Genomic DNA, 18579 nt, shown 5'->3' on the forward strand with positions numbered 1-18579 from the left:
TTATATTTTGGAACCATTACTATTGCCAGTTATTTGCACAGTAACGGCTTGAGCACTTGCAGCTTTAGCAGTTACTGTTGAGAGCGCCGGTGTATTACGGTTATATTTATTTCTTACACTTGGAATGCTATTATGGAGGTTTCTGTACATCCAATATGTTTTTTAGAGGTTCCTCTACATGCATTATTCCTTTAGTGGGACATCACAGTTTATTTTATCCCTAGGAAGACAAGGAAAAATCATAATGATCATATAATTCCCCAAATTTGCTAATGTAGAAAATCATGGTGGAGAAAAGTCCCATGGTTTTTATTACACCCCTAGTATCGTGATCTATCATACCATATCTATTCCATACAAGTTAACAAGTGGTCCTCTGTGCAATCTACTCTGCTTAGAACATTCTAGGAGCTCCTTGGCTTTTACTGTTTCACATGGGTGTGAACTTTTCTGCAGGAACCCCCGGGTGGCATCCATTGAGTAGATGAAGGTCCATAGAGAAATTTGAGGGAAAATATTTACTAGCTACCAACAGATTGGTAAAATAGGGCCAATGTTCCACTGTCCAGCCATTGTGCTAAGCATCAAGAATAATGTCAGAAGATCTATCATTAATGCTGGTTGTGCAGCACACATTCTGCCAAGCATTAGATAAATCATCATTTTCACTTCTATCAGTGCCACCAGTAGTTAATGTCTGACAGCAGTGACCAGCATAGGAAGAGTGACTGTATAAACTGAGACATACAATTATCTTTCTACAGGTATCATTTAAGACACAAAGAAAAGCCCAACACTCTATAACAAAGGAAAAAAGGTGATAACCTAATCAAATAAACCGCCATAATAGTACAATTTCCACTCCATAAATCTCATAGAAAGAGGCGAAAAAATGGGAGTAATGGATTTTAAAAGGTCATTATAAAAATATAAATTTTATTCATAGTAACATCAATAATACCATATAAATAGCACGATGACAAAAGATACAAAAGGCGCAAACAGGACAGCAGTATAGGGGAGACTGAGATGTAAACCTGTGCATCTAAACCAATGGCACACAAATTGCCAAAAGGACCTGTCAGACAAGTTTGACACAAAAAGTACCCATACCCAAAGGTTAACAGCAGACAAAAGGTGCATCATATGCTATAAATGGGAAAAGGATACAGAGTAAAGTGGCAAAGTGCGAGCTGCAGAAAATGGCAAGCTGTGTCCATATAACATCTAATAATGGCAAAAAAAAAGGCAGTAACAAAAGTGCAGCGGACAGCTTACCAACATATGCACAGCAGCCAATTCCAGCAGGGCGACCCCCGACGCGCGTTTCACGCTCACACTGGGTGCTGCACTTTTGTTACTGCCTTTTTTTTTGCCATTATTAGATGTTATATGGACACAGCTTGCCATTTTCTGCCGCTAGCACTTTGCAACTTTACTCTGTATCCTTTTCCCATTTATAGCATATGATGCACCTTTTGTCTGCTGTTAACCTTTGGGTATGGGTACTTTTTGTGTCAAACTTGTCTGACAGGTCCTTTTGGCAATTTGTGTGCTATTGGTTTAGATGCACAGGTTTAAATCTCAGTCTCCCCTATACTGCTGTCCTGTTTGCGTCTTTTGTATCTTTTGTCATTGTGCTATTTCTATGGTATTTTTGATGTTACTATGAATAAAATTTATATTTTTATAATGACCTTTTCGAATCCATTACTCCCATTTTTTCGCCTCCTTCTATGAGGTATCATTTAAGAACTGCTTTTCTCACCTTGCCAGGATGACTGGTTTTGAAGCAGAAAATACAGGGGCTTCTCACAAAATTAGAATATCATCAAAAAGTTACATTATTTCAGTTCTTCAACACAAAAAGTGAAACTCATATTATATAGAATCATTACAAACAGAGTGATCTATTTCAAGTGTTTATTACTGTTAATGTTGATGACTATGGCTTACAGCCAATGAAAACCCAAAAGTCATTATCTCAGTAAATTAGTAAAATGAAAAAAAAACACCTGCAAAGGCTTCCTAAACATTTAAAAAGTCCCTTAGTCTGTTCCAGTAGGCTCCACAATCATGGGGAAGACTGCTGACTTGACAGATGTCCAGAAGGCAGTCATTGACACAGTCCACAAGAAAAGTATATTTTGCATTTCATTTGAAAATCAAGGTCCTAGAGTCTAGAGGAAGAGTGGAGAGGCACACAATCCAAGCAGCTTGAGGTCTAGTGTGAGGTTTTCATAATCAGTGATGGTTTTGTGACCCATGTTATCTCCCGGTGTTGGTCCATTGTGTTTTATCAAGACCAAAGTCAGTACAGTCGTCTACCAGGAAATTTTAGAGCACTTCATGCTTCATGCTACAGACAAGCTTTTTGGAGATGGAAATTTAATTCTCCAGCAGGACTTGGCACCTATCCACACTGCCAAAAGTACCAATACCTGGTTTTAAAACAGCAATATCTCTGTGCTTGATTGGCCAGCAAACTCGCCTGACCTTAACCCCATAGAGAATCTGAGATTGAGATGAGAGACACCAGACCCAACAATGGAGGCGAGGTGAAGGCTGCTATCAAAGCAACCTGGGCTTCCATAACACCTCAGCAGTGTCACAGACTGATCATCTCCATGTCATGCTGAATTGACGCAGTAATTGATGCCAAAGTAGCCCCGACCAATTATTGAGTGCAGGTACTGAACATAAGTTTCAGTAGGCGAACATTTTGGATTTTAAAATAATTTTCAAGCTGGTGTTATAAAGTATTCTAATTTACTGAGATTACAACTTTTGAGTTTTCATTGGCTGTAAGCCATAATCATCAACATTAACAGAAATAAACTCTTGAAGTAGATCACTCTGTAATGACCCTATATACAATATGAGTTTCATTTTTTGTATTGAAAAACTGACATAAATTAACTTTTTGATGATATTCTAATTTTGTGAGAAGCACCTGTATATCCAAAATCAGATATTGCCGAACTGGAATACCATTTGAAACTCAAACAAACAAAAAAAAACCCATAAAACTCTGTCTGGCAGCATAGCTGATGGGAATTTAAGTACCTGCTGTATTATTGACATATAAAGTGTCATGTAAAAGTTTGGGCACCCTTGGTCAAAATTACTGTTATTGTGAACAGTTAAGCAAGTTAACACCTTTACCCCCAAGGGTAGTTTGCACGTTCATGACCGGGCCAATTTTTACAATTCTGACCACTGTCCCTTTATGAGGTAATAATTCTGGAATACTTCCATGGATCCCCGTGATTCTGACATTGTTTTCTCGTGACATATTGTACTTCATGTACTTGTGTTTATTTGGGAAAAAAATGGAAGCCTGGTGAAAATTTTGAAAATTTTGCAATTTTCCAGCTTTGAATTTTTATGCCCTTAAATCACAGAGATATGGCGCACAAAAAAATTAATAAATAATATTTCCCAGAAGTTTACTTTACATCAGCGCAATTTGTGAACCAAACTTTTTTTTGGTTAAAAGTTGAGCAGCGATTTCTCACTTTTACAACACCATTTTATTTTTAGGGACCACATCACATTTGAAGTCACTTTGAGGGGTCTATATGATAGAAAATATCCAAAAGTGACACCATTCTAAAAACTGCACCTCTCATGGTGCTCAAAACCACATTCAAGAAGTTTATTAACCCTTCAGGTGCTTCACAGGAATTTTTTGAATGTTTAAAAAAAATAAACATTTAACTTTTTTTCACAAAAAAATTACTTCAGGTCCAATTTTTTTACTTTACCAAGGGTAACAGGAGAAATTGGATGGCAAAAGTTATTGTGCAATTTGTCCTGAGTACGCCGATACCTGATATGTGGGGGGGAACCACTGTTTCAGCACATAGCAGAGCTCAGAAGGGAAGGAGTGCCGTTTGACTTTTTCAATGCAAAATTGGCTAGAATTCAGATCGGATGCTATGTCACATTTGGAGAGCCCCTGATGTGCCTAAACAGTGGAAACCCCCCACAAGTGATCCTATTTTGGAAACAAGACCCCCCAAGGAACTTATCTAGATATGTGATGAGAACTTTGAACCCCCAAGGGCTTCACAGAAGTTTATAACGTACAGCCATACAATTAAAAAATCATATTTTTTCCACAAAAATGATCGTTTCACCCCCAATTTTTATTTTCCCAAGGGTAACAGGACTCCAAAAGTGGGGGCACCCTTAAACATTTATACACACTGATACCTTTGACCAAGGTTTCAAACCTTAATTAGCCTGTTACGTTAAGGCTTGTTCACTATCATCGTTAGGAAAGACCAGATGATGCAAATTTCCCAGCTTTCTAAAAACCCAGCCTCCTCTTTCCTTGTGTTAAAAAATAGAAGCCATTGATTCTTCTAAGCAGCTGCTTAGCACTTTAATAATGAAAATGGTGAAAGCCCACAAGCCTGGAGAAGGCTATAAAAAGATAGCAAAGTGTTTTCAAGTTGCCCTTTCCTCAGTTCGAAATGTATGGTAATTAAGAAATGGCAGTTAATAGGAACAATGGAGGTCAAGATAAAGTCTGGAAGACCAAGCAAAATTTCAGTGAGAGCTACTTTTAGTATGTCTAGAGAGGCAAATCAGAACCCCGCTTGATTGGAAAAGATCTTCAGAAAAAAATAGACTCTGGAGTTGTGGTACATTGTTCTACTGTTTAGAGATACGTGCACAAATATTTTCTTCATAGAATAGTCATCAGAAAACCTCTCCTGAGTCCTCACCATAAAATTCAGAATCAGAAATATTCAATAGAGCATCTAACCAATCCTGATGCATTTTGGAAACAGTCCTGTAGACCATTGAGGTTAAAATATAACTATTTGGCCACACTGATCACATGTATGTGTGGAGAAAAAAGGGCACACAATTTCAAGAAAATAAAACTTTATTTTGCCAGTCATTAAGCATGGGGTGGATCAATTATGCTTTCTGTTGTGTAGCATGAAGTGTAATAATTTACAATTATAAGATGATTGGAGAGTTTCCATGTATGTAATTCCCTTATTTATATGAGTTTATATAGAGTTCATATTAGAGTGCTAACTATGTAAAGCCTGGATATGTTGGTTTTTTGATAAGGTAGAAACTGCTTTCTCCTCTGACTAATAAATAATATCCCTGAATAGAGACTCACCTTATTTAGCTCAAAACTACCTAAAGGGTATTTTAAAAGGATTCTAAAAAGAAAAAACAATCCCTTTGAAGAGCATGTGTCAGTACACAGCCTCATCATTCTGAAAAGATACCTTACCAAGCAAACAGCAGATAAGGGGTCTTCCTACCCCCCCAAAAAGCAATCCCTGTATCATCCAATTAAGGGCTAGATACTTTTACAATAAAGCTTTAACCCCTTCACCCCCAAGGGTGGTTTGCACGTTCATGACCGGGCCAATTTTTACAATTCTGACCACTGTACCTTTATGAGGTCATAACTCTCGAACGCTTCCATGGATCCCGTTGATTCTGACATTGTTTTCTCGTGACATATTGTACTTCATGTTAGTGGTAAAATTTCATTCAAATAACTTGCGTTTATTTGTGAGAAAAACGGAAATTTGGTGAAAATTTTGAAAATTTCGCAATTTTCCAACTTTGAATTTTTATGCCCTTAAATCACAGAGATACGGCACACAAAAAACTTGATAACTAACATTTCCCACATGATTACTTTACATCAGCACAATTTTGGAACCAAAATTTTTTTTTGTTAGGAAGTTATAAGGGTTAAAAGTTGACCAGCGATTTCTCATTTTTACAACACCATTTTATTTTTAGGACCACATCACATTTGAAGCCACTTTGAGGGGTCTATATGATAGAAAATACCCAAAAGTGACACCATTCTAGAAACTGCACCCCTTAAGGTGCTCAAAACCACATTCAAGAAGTTTATTAACCCTTTAGGTGCGTCACATGAAATTTTTTGCATATTTAAAAAAAAATGAACATGTAACTTTTTTTCATAAAAAAATACTTCAGGTTCAATTTTTTTTATTTTACCAAGGGTAACAGGAGAAATTGAACTGCAAAAGTTATTGTGCAATTTGTCCTGAGTACGCAGATACCTGATATGTGGGGGGGAACGACTGTTTCGGCGCATGGCAGAGCTCAGAATGGAAGGAGCGCAGTTTGACTTTTTCAATGCAAAATTGGCTGGAATTCAGATTGGACGCCATGTCACGTTTGGAGAGTCCCTGATGTACCTAAACAGTGGAAACCCCCTACAAGTGACCCCATTTTGGAAACTAGACCCCCCAAGGAACTTATCTAGATATGTGGTGAGAACTTTGAACCCACAAGGGCTTTACAGAAGTTTATAACGTACAGCGGTACAATTAAAAAATCATATTTTTTCCACAAAAATGATCTTTTCACCCCAATTTTTATTTTCCCAAGGGTAACAGGACCCTAAAAGTTATTGTGCAATTTGTCCTGAGTACGCTGATACCACACATGTGGGGGTAAACCACTATTTGGGCGCATGGCAGAGCTCGGAAGGGAAGCAGCGCCACTTGACGTTTTTGGCTGGAATTGAGATCGGACACCATGTCGCGTTTGGAAAACCCCTGATGTACCAAAACAGTGGAAACCCCCCACAAATGACACCATTTTGGAAACTAGACCCCCTAAGGAACTTATCTAGATGTGTGGTGAGCATTTTGACTCCCCCAGTGCTTCACAGAAGTTTACAACGCCCGGGCGTGAAAATAAAAAATTCGTATTTTTTCCACAAACATGATCTTTTAGTCACCATTTTTTTATTTTCCCAAGGGTACCAGGAGAAATTGTCCCCAAAAGTTGTTGTCCAATTTGTCCTGAGTATGCTGATACCCCATATGTGGGAGAAAACTACTGTATGGGCACACGTCGGGGCTCGGAAGGGAAGTAGTGACGTTTTGGAATGCAGACTTTGATGGAATGGTCTGCGGGTGTCATGTTGCCTTTGGAGAGCCCCTAATGTACCTAAACAGTGGAAACCCCCCACAAATGACACCATTTTGTAAACTAGACCCCCCAAGGAACTTATCTAGATGTGTGGTGAGCACTTTGACCCCCCCAGTGCTTCACAGAAGTTTACAACGCCCGGGCGTGAAAATAAAAAATTCGTATTTTTTCCACAAACATGATCTTTTAGTCACCATTTTTTTATTTTCCCAAGGGTACCAGGAGAAATTGGACCCCAAAAGTTGTTGTCCAATTTGTCCTGAGTATGCTGATACCCCATATGTGGGAGAAAACTACTGTATGGGCACACGTCGGGGCTCGGAAGGGAAGTAGTGACGTTTTGGAATGCAGACTTTGATGGAATGGTCTGCGGGTGTCATGTTGCCTTTGGAGAGCCCCTAATGTACCTAAACAGTGGAAACCCCCCACAAATGACACCATTTTGTAAACTAGACCCCCCAAGGAACTTATCTAGATGTGTGGTGAGCACTTTGACCCCCCCAGTGCTTCACAGAAGTTTACAACGCCCGGGCGTGAAAATTAAAAATTCGTATTTTTTCCACAAACATGATCTTTTAGTCACCATTTTTTTATTTTCCCAAGGGTACCAGGAGAAATTGGACCCCAAAAGTTGTTGTCCAATTTGTCCTGAGTACGCTGATTTCCCATATGTGGGAGAAAACTACTGTATGGACACACGTCGGGGCTCGGAAGGGAAGCAGTGACGTTTTGGAATGCAGACTTTGATGGAATGGTCTGCGGGTGTCATGTGCGTTTGGAGAGCCCCTGATGTACCTAAACTATTGAAACTCCCCACAAGTGACCCCATTTTGGACACTAGACCCCCCACGGAACTTTTCTAGATGTGTGGTGAGCACTTTGAACCCCCAAGTGCTTCACAGAAGTTTATAACGCTCGGACGTGAAAATAAAAAAATCATTTTTTTCCACAAAAATGATATTTTTGCCCCCAATTTTTTATTTTCCTAAGGGTAACAGGAGAAATTGGACCCCAAAAATTGTTTTGCAATTTGTCCTGAGTAGGCTGATACCCTACATGTGGGGGTAAAACACTGTTTGGGCGCATAGCAGAGCTTGGAAGGGAAGGAGCACCATTTGACTTTTTCAACTCAGAATTGGCTGGAATTGAGATCAGACGCCATGTTGCATTTGGAGAGCCCCTGATGTGCCCAAACAGTGGAAACCCCCAATTCTAACTCCAACCCGAACCCCAACACGCCCCTAACCCTAGCCCTAACCCTAGCCCTAACCCTAGCCCTAACCCTAGCCCTAACCCTAGCCCTAGCCCTAACCCTAACCCTACCCTAACCCTACCCCAACACACCCCTAGCCCTAACCCTAGCCCTAACCCTAATGGAAAAATGGAAATAAATACATTTTTTTTATTTTATTATTTTTCCCTAACTAAGGGGGTGATAACGGGGGGTTTGATTTACTATTTATGGCGGTTTTTATGTTTGGCGGCTGTCGCACGCTAAAAGACGCTTTTTATTGTAAAAATAGTTTTTGCATCACCACATATTGAGAGCTATAATTTTTCCGTATTTTGACCCACCGAGTCATGTGAGGTCTTATTTTTTGCGGGACGAGTTGACGTTTTTATTGGTACCATTTTCGGGCACGTGAAATTTTTTGATCGCTTTTTATTCCGATTTTTGTGACGCAGAATGAACAAAAACCAGTGTTTCATGAATTTCTTTTGGGGGGGTGTGTTTACACCGTTCCGCGTGCGGTAAAATTGATAAAGCGGTTTTATTCTTCGGGTCAGTACGGTTACAGCGATACCTCATTTAGGTCGTTTTTTTATGTTTTTGTCGGTTTTATGCAATGAAAACTATTTTATATAAAAAATAATTATTTTTGCATCGCTTTATTCTGCGAGTTATAACTTTTTTATTTTTTCACTGATGATGCTGTATGGTGGCTTGTTTTTTGCGGGACAAGATGACGTTTTCAGCGGTACCATGGATATTTATATGCGTCTTTTTGATCGCGCGTTATTGCACTTTTTGTTTGGCGGTATGATAATAAATCATTATTTTTTGCTTCGTTTTTTATTTTTGTTTTTTAAGGGGTTCGCTAAAGGGGTTAACTATTGGGACAGTTTTATAGGGCAGGTCGTTACGGACGCGGCGATACCTAATATGTGTACTTTTATTGTTTTTTTTTTTTTATTATTTTCAAAAAATGAATTTATTGGGGAATTTTTTTTTTTTTTTTACTAACTTATTTGGCGATTTTTTTTAATTTATTTTTACACTTTTTTTTAATTTTTTTTTTACTTTATTACATAGTCCCAGGTGGGACATCACTGTCCTGTGACAGATCGCTGATCTGTCACATCACAGATCACTGTGACAGATCAGCAATCTGTCACAGGCAGTGCACAAGGCTTCCTCATGCCTGCGCTTTGCAGGCACTGAGGAAGCCAGCTTCCCCAGGCCCCCGTCGCCATCTTGGATTCGGGGGCCTGGAGGAAAGGAGCCCCCCGCAGCAGCGCTGCACATTGCGCTGCCGTGGGGGGCTCAGGGAAGCACGAAGGGAGCCCCCTCCCTGCCGATGCTTCCCTTTAACCCCCGGTACACCGCGATCATGTTTGATCGCGGTGTGCAAGGGGTTAACGTGTCGGGGGCGGTCCGTGACCGCCCCTGACACATTGTGCCGGGTGTCAGCTGTGATAATCAGCTGACACCCGGCCGCGATCAGCGGCGCTCACCACGTGGGCGCCGCTGATCGCGGTAGACGTACTATCCCGTCCCCGGTCATACGGGCCCGGGTACCGTGGACGGGATAGTACGTCTCATGTCAGGAAGGGGTTAAAAGGAATAGCAGGATCAATTGGGTCTCAACAAACATTGGCATAAATGATGGTATGCCGCGTAAATTATATTATGCCATATAAATTATTACATGCACAAGCGGCTTTAAACTTATTAGAAGGCACATGCCAATAAGGCAGATCTGTCACCAGATTTCACAATGCAAACTATGTACATTATTAAATATAGTCTGATGAAGCTGGTGTGCTTACAACTGAAAAACTACTGTATGTCAGAATGGGGCATACATTAGGATAGACATTTTTGGAAGGCAGTTCTAAAATGTAATAACTTATGAATTCAGGTGTGTTAAGTTTAATTTTACCAAGCCTGACTGACAGCTGTAGCTTGTACTGAGCAATGTGAGATTTCAGCAGTAGGAGGGAGGAGAGACACTGACAAGATGTCAATCATATTAGGAGGGTGAAGACTCGTCACCAGTCATTCTGACTTGGATTATCTAAGTAAGTACAGCATCCTCATCAGGTCTAAGAGATCTATTTAAGTAATGTGTGCAATCTTTAATGTGAATTCTGATGACAGATCTGCTTTAATAAACTCTTACTTCTCACCAGAAGAGGCTTCTTTTTTCACTGGTTTATGAAACTTAGTATGGTAAATTTCCACATTAGTCTTGTTGCACGAATCATTCCTGAACAATTTTTGCAGTGTGCCACATAATCATGCTAAAGAAAGTAGCTGCCAATAGGGAATACCTTTGACATGAAAGAGTATAACTAGTCTGCACCAATGTTTGGTAGGTGGTATGTGACATAGAAAAATCAACATGAGTTTCCGTACCAATGGTTTCCCATAGTGCATTGTCGAAAACACCACACCGCTGATACTGGCTTGAATTTTACCCTGGGTTCATCCTAATGCCTTCTCTAGTCCATGTTAGAGACTCACCTTCATAAGAAACCACTTTCCATTTGTCCATAGTACAGTTCTGACTTTTAACAATTCTACGCAAGAGTTGGCGTGGGTACACTGATTGGCCTGTGGCTACTTTGGATCTATTTTGCTCGTTTCTAACAATTGCACACCAGGAAGATCTCACAAGATCTACCAATTTGGAGACACTCAACTGACTAAAGCTACATGCACCCTGAAAGATAATTGTGAATAAACTTTCTTTGAAACATTCATTTCACAATAATTTCATCCTAAACAGGATGAAGATGCTGATCACCTGATGAATTACCAAAACACTTGTTTGCTTGGTGAAAATGATCTTTTGTGTAGCGCAAAAGATCATCGTTCACAACAATGCATTGTCATGTGTAAACACAACTCACACTGCCAAGAGCTGTGGCAATCTTTACAATCTATTGCAGATCACTCAATATGCAGTGTTTACTTTGGTAAAAGTTTATTGATCAGTATCACGCCGCCGGTCAGTCTGTGTAATCGGACTGTACGGGTTGGCCAGGACTATAGTCGTGGCCAGAGACACTAAAGCATCAGTGTCCAGGCCTTTCGTCACAGAAAAATACAATTCACTGTACGGTGTACCTGTGTCTCCATGTTCGGGTCCCCCTGGGCACTTCCCAAGCGGCGATGGTCCCTATCCGAGGTGACTTCCAGTAATTGAGACACAATCCAGGTTAACTTGAACAGTTTCATTACTAACAACTTCACACAATATATTCACAGTTGGCGCATCATAGATTACATATTTGTGTTTACTTGCTTCCTCAGCTTTCCCTACTTTGCTGACACTTCTATACGGCATATGCCCGGACCGGACCATCTTAGACTGCTTCCCAGCTTCTTCCTGACCTAACATCGCTATGATGACAATTCCTTCTGCCTATTTCGCCCCAGACTTGAAATTATCCGCCACCTGGTTTGGTTGCCTCTGGAAAATTATCTGACCCATCTGTACCGCTCCCAGCGAAGCTACAGCATCCTTCAGTTCCTCACTCTGTCCGACTCCCGCCCTAAGAGCGTTTGCCCAAGCTATGAGTGCCCACATCTTCTCTCTACTGGTTTGGCACACTGTATTGATGTCCAATGACCCTGGATAACTTGGACTGTCGCTGCTTAACGTTGCGTGGCTGCTGAGCCATCCTGGGCCTATAGCCCATGTGGACACTTCAGGCACCCTGGCCCCGTCTGAACTAACTTCCTTCTCACCTAACCTTAACTCCCGTCAGCCCCTCCTACACTTAACCCTATCCTACTAAGAGTTCTATATACTAGAGTGCCCCCCTCTAGTGTCCAAAGGGTGCACTACACTTTCCCTATCTAAAACATAGCATATTACAATGAAACACAATATATTTACAGCACATGGTAACACATAGCACAGTGTGGCAAAAGCATTAATTCTGGGTGGTAATACATGACAACATGTAGCAGTACCACCAAGTTATTATAAAAAAAATTAAGAACATTAAAGGAGGAAGAGCAAGGCAATAGTATCATTCCACCCCCTTACAGGACCATAGGTCATCTAACCAACACAATTTTGTGTTGTCATCTTTACACTTGCTCATTTTTTCTGCTTCCAACTTCTCAAAATCATGAAATTACTGCTGACTTTCAGCAAAATATATCTTGTCATTGTCACAAGATTTTTCCTTTTAATTATTTTACCTGTCAGTGGTTTTAATGTTATGGGTGATGTACTATAAGTACATTACACCTCGTACACAATATTTGTGAGCGAGTACTGTATATCTCAGCTTGTTTTGAATGTCACTGACTTTTAGAACACCTTGCACATCTCCATTCTTAAAACCAGGACTATAGTCACAAGAGGCTCTTTTGAATGTAAAAACAAAACCCTGTGTTTTGGAAATGTGAAATGATGTTAAAAATAACAGGACTATGGCATACAAAAAGATGAATATATTTATGTGCTTTGTTAATAACAGGAAAGCTTAAACATTTAGAAGGACAAATGTTTAAAACATTAAACTGACCCTGGATAATAGGGGTTGTTGGCAACAATGACAGCAGAGGACAGATGATTTCTTCAGGCATAAGAAATGGCATCTTTATTATAGTAGAAAAAACATTCACGATAAGCATGAACAAGTCAACACCTGATGATTCTTAAGATGCCTAAAAAATTGATAGATGCAGCAGATCGTCAAATATTAGCAAATTATTTGTACTGCACTTAAAAAAGTGAGGTGAAATGGTAAAAACATGAAATTCTACCAGTGTCCTTTAGGTTTAGCTTCTAAAGGTACTGTCACACTAAGCGATATCACTAGCAATATCGCTATAACTTGTGACGTTATAGCGATATTGCTAGCGATATCGCTGTGTCTGATACTTACCTACGACCGCTCCCCCGCTGGTTATCCCTGATCGCGCGAGAACGTTCAGGACCGCTTCTCGTCGTCAGCTTCCTGTGGAGAGACGAGCGTGGAGCCGGGCGGGAGGACGCAGGATCGCCTAGTGTGACAGGTAAATAGCGACCCCCATCCCCAGCGATGTCGCTGGTGAGATCTGCCTGTGTGGCAGCTCACTAGCAACCACTTAGCAATGTACCAGAGATCCTGACCGCGTCATATCGCTGGTCGGGATCGCTGGTACATCGCTAAGTGTGACAGTACCTTAAGGATTTCATTGTGTGCTAAAAAAATACACAAGACAATGATTCTCCATGTAAGTATGATTATGGCAATACCAAACATAGGGAAAAAACAGATTGCGCATTTTCTGACCCCATAACATTTAGATTTTTTCATCAAGTTAGAATAGATACAAATGTAGCCAGCATTATTTGCTTCTTGAAATAAGTACATTGATAGGCACCCTACCAGGAGCCGACTTTAATTACTTCCCATGTTTTTACCTTCCCTGTTCGTGCTAAGAATTGCTTCCTTTCATCACTAGCTCCTTTATGTATGTACACTGCCAACATCTTAATTTTTTTGAAAGACAGTCCTGTGAACTGTGGTGGGGTGATGCTTAAGAAAGCCACCCCAAAAATAAAGAGTCCTAACTTTTGTTTATTTTTCTTTTGAGACAGCCGTATGAAGCCTTGTTTTTTGTGAGATAGGTTGTAGCTTTGAATTATACCATTGACATTACCAAATCATGTCCTGAAAAACAAGGCTAAAAAAATTTCAAATGAGGTGAAACTGTAAAAAAACACAATTCTACCGTTGTTTGGGGGATGGTGGTTTTACAGTGTCTATGGTGCAGTAAAAATGACCTGTCAACATGATTCTATAGGTAAGTTTGATTACTGTGTATCCAAATATTATAGTTTCTTTACTATTTTACTTTCTTAAAAAATTCTGAAATTTGAAACAAAAATTGGTTTATATCACTGATTCGTTTCTCAGCAAATTTTTTTTCTTTGTTCCATTGATGGAGTTACATGAGGGCTTTTTTTGCGTGCTGGAATCTATCTTTTGATGGTATAATTTTAGGGTACATACAATATTTTGATAAAAAACACAAATGGCACCAGCCCTTTATGGCACAGGCTCAGTACATGAGTCCTAGCCAAACACACTAAGCTGGCTACTGTATGATGGATATATCCATCATGGAGTATGAAGGGGATAAACATCAGAGATTTTTTTATTTGTTCATGTTGTTTTGTGTATGCTTTTCTCTAAAATGCATGGACTATATTTTTATTCATGTGGGTCTAAAAGCTAACAGGCAGGTAGTTGCTAACAGAGACAATTATCTGTCTGTTCTACCTGACGCCGGCTTAGAGTGGTCACCGACTACTCCAGAGGGTGATTCAGCTGCTCCACGTTAACAGAGCAGCTCTTCTACTACCGGATTGATCTGTTGACTGGGCCGAACTTCCGACTCCCCACAGTTAGGCAGTGAGGAGCTGACTGTCAATCAGTATGACTTCGGCAGTCACGCCCCATCAACAGAGCAAGACAAATGAGAAGCTGCGGCTCTGTCAATGTGACGTCAGCAGAAGCGTGTGACCTCTCTTTGCAAGCAGACATCGATGCCAGGCATGACACGAAGGTAACAGTTAGCACTACCTGCCTGTTAGTTCTTAGGCCTGTAATAAAATCATATTGTCCTGGATAAACCCTTTAATAACTGTGCAGAAGATAGCTTGAATTAGCTTGAAATACAAGTTTTACACACCACATAATAGTACTTTTATTGGGAAAACTTAGGTATATGATAATTCAATTACATTTATCCCATAAAAGCATTCAACATGTCAAGCTGATCTATTTCTCTAATTTGTAATATTTTAAAATCTATCAATTATCATTATACTATCTTCGATCCTAATGCTTTATTGTTTTACATCCTAAAAATGTACTATTCTCTGAGAATAAGGCTCATTTAACATTACATTCCCCTGTGATTATTACACCACTCACGTTTAATTGCAAACACTATTTGCTTATTGTGGTTCAACTTACAATTATCAAACTGTCGTATTTTACACACAAAATAATAATCCATCCCCATTCCATATATCAAGCAATGTATTTCACAACAGGTAAAAGAGAGCCACATAAATTAGTCAATCGTGTTGTAAATCTCGAACTAGGCATCATATTATCCCGGTCTTTTTGACGGAGTAACATTGCCACCTACAGCAGAATCCAATACAGGCAACGCAATCTGCTTCACAAACAAAAATGTCATTGTAGTATCTGACATACGAGTGGACATTCCCATAGTCGGAGCTTAGCTTATCGGGACGTTATAAATACTGCAGTCATTTTGCTACCCAGTCATGTCCATAATTATGATGAGTGACCCCTAGACTGCGGAATCCATAATATCTACATCCTCACGAAAATATGTCTCCAAACCAATAAATAAATATCAACATTTAATTAAGTATGTGAAATAAGCAGACGCGCGGAGAATGAAAGATTTATCCTGCAAAGAGCTGGTTCAAAATTGCGTATAGGATCATTTAATTGTGCGGAATCAGAAGATTTGCCGAGTGCCAGAGAATTCCAGAAATAGGTTAGCTATCCTCAGGGATCGTCACAGAAGCGTCGTAGCCTTGAAAGGCTTAGTAACATTCTATTGTTTTGTTCCCATAGGAACAATGCTGGGCCTATAGAGATTATACGCGCTGTCCTTGCTTTTAGTGCAGATTGTATATGAAGGTTAATTGTGCAAGGGTGAATTTCGTAATTTATTCTCCAGCGGAATTAACAGAAATATATGCTTGCGTTTGAGTTTATTAAGTTTATTAAGTGGACCCTCTGTAAACTGCAGTTTCCTTTATAGATGTTACCCGCTGCATCTTTACAGTGGCTTTTGGGGATTGGTTGCATGTATATTTCTTTGGATAAAGGGAAACAAAATTATGCCGGACTCTTACAAATGCTACCCCTAGAGATATTTCTGCGTAGTAATACATACTGTTGCCAAAAGCTATAAAGTCAAATCCAGGAGCCCTAGAGCTACATGTGGTTCTAGCTTCTAAAAATAAAGATATTTGCTTTTGTTTTTTTTTGTTTTTTTTTTTACAAAACTACTATTCACATAACACTGTTTACCAAAAAAGTTTAGCTGGAAACATGTAAAAGCATAAGGATAAATAAAAATACAGTAGTTGACGAAAAAATGTCAATAGTTAATTTTTCTTTTACGTTTTCAATTTTCTTAGTCTTGGTTTCATGAATAAATGTCCTTAAGAACAGTCATATAGTTGTCCTCATAAACAATGATGATGATGTGCGATGTGTACCTATAAAGGGCACCATTAATACTAGGAAAATATTCAATGTATTTCAAATAACTTTAGAACTTATTGTGACGTTAAGGTCAAGTGAAATGAGGTGAATACGTGCAGCGTTCATTGCTACAGCAGTTGAGAAGAACCTTGGAAATAAAGTTTGGAAGTAAGATTGGTTACTGTTCATTTGTATAGAGAGTCTCCAGCGCTTGTGTGTTATAAGAGTGAGGAAGAAGCCACTGAGTCTCAACAAGCTTTACCAATATTGTTCTGTGAAAAAGGTGGCAGCGTATTTATAAGGCTGCATGCCCACAGTCAGAATTTGGGTTATTAGTAATTGCAGCATATTTTTGCTGCATCCATACGCTGTGTTGTACAGTACAAGCACAGTGGATGGGATTAATAGAAATCTCATGCCCACTGTGCTTCTTTTTTACGCTGCGTAAAATCACCTGCAATGCGGATTTCCGAGGCTTAGCATGTCAATTTCTCTTGTGGGAATGCTCAGTCTTCTGTGCAAAATATCCCCAAAGACTTTCTTTAGATGTGGTAAATTCGCAGTTAAAAAAAAGCACATGCATTATAAGTGCATTTACAAGGGTGTTTTTAGCCTGATTTAACCTAATAAACAAATAAATAATTTTAAGAAATGACATGCAGACTCCACTATTTTTGATAACAGCCAAGGTAAACCAGACAGCTGAGGGGATTATATTATAAGGCGGGGAAGGTCAATGGTTATTGGGTCCATCCCAACCTAAAAACCCGAGCCCACAGCCACCCCAGAATTAAGACATCATATGAGATGTGCCAATTGTGGTGCTTTGCCAGGCTGTTCGGATTCATTGGTTACGGCAGACCTGCATGTGATTTTTTTTTTCAATAAATTGGTGAACAAGGGATAGTGTGGTTGAGTCTTTATTCAAATAAAGTGTTTTTTCTGTGTTTTTATTTTTGATTACCGGGTTAGTAATGGAGATGTCTAACAGACACCTCTCCATTACTAACCTCAGGGCTTAATGGCAGCTGTGATTCTTGACAAGACATGGCTGACATCAACCCCAAAACTATTACCCCAACTGCCACTGCACCAGGGCAATCGATAAGAGCCGGGCAAAGTGCCTGAATTGGTGTATATAATGTGATGTGTCAATTCTGGGTGGCTGCGAGCTTGTATTTTTAGGCTGGGAAGGGCCCAATAACTATAAGGACCTTCCCCATTATTATATAAGTTCACAGCTGTCTGCTTTACCATGGCTGGTTATTGAAAATATAAGCCCACAGAATGTTGCCAGGCATGTCAAACAGGTCCAAGGATTTATTCCTTTTTCATGGTCCGGAAACTCTTCTTGGGCCACTTTTGTAATAAAGGACAATACTAAATAAATCATAATTAGTAAATAATTTCTTGTCCCAAATTTCTGCTAGGCCTCAGTCTCTTGTTTTTATCAGATGTTACTGGAAAGTCCCATCACATAGCATGATGTAAGTAGAAAACTGTCACATTGCAGCAGCAGGAGGCAATTTGCTGTTGCAATGTGACTGTCATAAAGAGTATCTATGTTTTATATTTAAGGATTCTACCACAGATATTATAAAGTTTTGCTTACAGTTCTGTAAAATACACCATTACCATCTTTTGATTCTTCTATTCTCAAACACTACGCTGCAATATGTAGTTCATGCTCCCTTAGAAGATCCCTTCAACAGATGCTCGATATTAACTATACACTATAATCAAGGAGTCTGTGTACAGAAATCATCCTATGTGAGTATGAACATGGAAAACAGTTGTACAGACAGGGATAGTGTGTTACACAGACTATTTTAGCATAGTGTAGGGATGTTTGCCTTGCAGAAATTGAAAGTATTTTCTAAAGGAGCACAAACAACGTATTGACATAGCACTGATGCATAGTGTTTGGGAGAGACGAAAGCTAAATAAAGTAATGTGGTATATTACAAAAAAGTATAGTTTTTCATAATTTTGGGAGGATATTTAAATAAAAAAAGATTTAGTTACTTTTTAACTATAACACATATAACACACTTTCTGTACCCGAAGACCGCTGCCTCGGAGTAACCCTCAACTCTGCCTTATCTTTCAAACCACACATCCAAGCTC

The sequence above is a fragment of the Dendrobates tinctorius genome, unplaced genomic scaffold (genome assembly GCF_039654945.1).
Source record: "Dendrobates tinctorius isolate UK_male_01 unplaced genomic scaffold, ASM3965494v1 ptg000060l, whole genome shotgun sequence".
In the NCBI taxonomy this organism is placed as follows: Eukaryota; Metazoa; Chordata; class Amphibia; order Anura; family Dendrobatidae; genus Dendrobates; species Dendrobates tinctorius.